The sequence below is a fragment of the Sinocyclocheilus anshuiensis genome, unplaced genomic scaffold (assembly GCF_001515605.1).
Source record: "Sinocyclocheilus anshuiensis isolate Anshui unplaced genomic scaffold, SAMN03320099.WGS_v1.1 scaffold404, whole genome shotgun sequence".
NCBI classification, from domain to species: Eukaryota; Metazoa; Chordata; class Actinopteri; order Cypriniformes; family Cyprinidae; genus Sinocyclocheilus; species Sinocyclocheilus anshuiensis.
Genome location: NW_015554088.1, coordinates 176245 through 178115, shown reverse-complemented (window position 1 = coordinate 178115; position 1871 = coordinate 176245). Strand labels below are relative to the sequence as shown.

At 39.1% G+C, this 1871-nt stretch overlaps 1 protein-coding gene across 1 annotated transcript in view; it reads right to left on the bottom strand.

The window, feature by feature from the left end:
• LOC107669250 (GTPase-activating protein and VPS9 domain-containing protein 1-like) overlaps positions 1-1871 on the bottom strand; it is a 53848-nt gene that overhangs the window by 27713 nt on the left and 24264 nt on the right. The window lies entirely within an intron of this gene.

Below are 1871 nucleotides of genomic sequence, written 5' to 3'. Positions count from 1 at the left end.
TAAAGCAGCAGGTAGGCGGACTGCGACAGGAATGGCCAAAGGTTAATTGCCACCTCCCTCCTCACACAAAGACCAAGACACGCGCACACAGTATCATCAGGGTTGTGACTTTGAGGTGTGGATCGAGCCGAGCATCACTCATAACCTCATTACTCTCTCAACCAGCATCCCACACAACGCCTCCTCTCTCTGCAACACTCTCAACAGGAGCTAACGCCTAACAAGGCAGAAGAATGGAGATGGAGAGCAGGAAAGGGAGGGGGAGAATGAACAGCTAGCATGTCGGGGTGGGGGGGTGTTTGCATGTGTGCGGGGGCATTTGATGGTTGGGCGGAAGCGGAGATCATGAGCGCTCTGTATGAAGCTCTCCACAGGTCACATCTCCCCATATACGCACGCGCACAAGGGCAGGTTTGGTGGGCCTGCAGGAGAGCTTTCCCCCGCTGGCCCTGTTTACAGTGAGTGAGGCAGGGGCTCTGGGCCGCACGTCTTTCAGGTGCATGATTAAATGAGTGGCACCCGCAGTAGTGAAACAATTAGAATTTCTGCCTCATTATCATGGTAATCTTATCAGTGGGATAATGAGGTATTAATGGATATTTAATGTGTATCTCATAACCCAATCCCTCGGAGAAAACACATAAGGAAATCGCTGTAAATTCACTTAATGATGGAAAAGTCCCCCAACGCCATATTCCGAGGAATGAAAAATGGAGGATGCAAATGAGAAGGAACCAAGGTCAATAAGACTGCAGGGACTGTGTGAATGTCAGAAAGAGGGAGGCGAGAAAAAGAGAGAGAGCACGGAAGACGAGGGAACAGAGTGAAAAGAAGGGGTGGAGGGAGCGAGACTGACTGAAAGACATGGAGAGAAGCATGGAATGTGATGGGATGAAATGAGAAGCAGTTTTAGGTTGTTCTGCACGTCACTCTGTTCCTGTACAGAAATTTTACAAACACTGGACATTTTTGAGTCAATAAGCCTAACCCTATAGTTTTGTCTCAATTCAGGAAAGCATGACTTAAAGTCAATTTATTTAGCCAAGACTGGGAGTTGGAACAAATAAATTACCCTATATTTTGGAAACTGGTTTCAGATTTTGTCTTTATTGACAAATTATACAATACCTTATTGCAATTATACAATAGTAATATCTAATTTGAAAGAATAAAACAATTTATAGAAAATTGTTCCATTTTACCATAATAATAGCAATAATATACAGTTTTAAGTTTATTTATCACTATTCAATATTTTTAATGGCATGTACATACATGTATATATAAATACATATACGTAAATACATACACATATATACAAACTAGGGGTGTGCAATATATATCGTCTGCGATAATATCGTAATTGTTGTTTTAACGATGTGCGATTTGACATTATCGAGTATTTTGCAAAAACCATTCAAAACATCCCTACAGAGCGCACGCATATGGCAAGCCATTTTATCTTAAAATAATCCCAGTGTTACTCGTCGTAATTGCATTTTTATGTGATTTTTTACTAGTAAAAAGTGAATTATAGAGCTCTGTAATTGTATTTTTACTAGTAATAATTAAATTAGAGAGCTCTCTAATCGGAAATGTTACTAGTAAAAATTTATTTAGAGAGCTTTCTAATTGGAATTATTACTAGTAAAAATTGATTTAGAGAGCTCTTTAATTGGAATTGTTACTAGTAAGAATTCAATTGTAGAGCTCTCTAATTGGAATTCTTACTAGTAAAAATTCGGAGGTAGAGCTCTGTAATTATAAATGAATGGAAGTCAATGGAGACATATGACTAGTAAAAATTGATTTGTAGAGCTCTTTAATTGGAATTGTTACTAGTAAGAATTGAATTAGAGAGCTCTGTAATT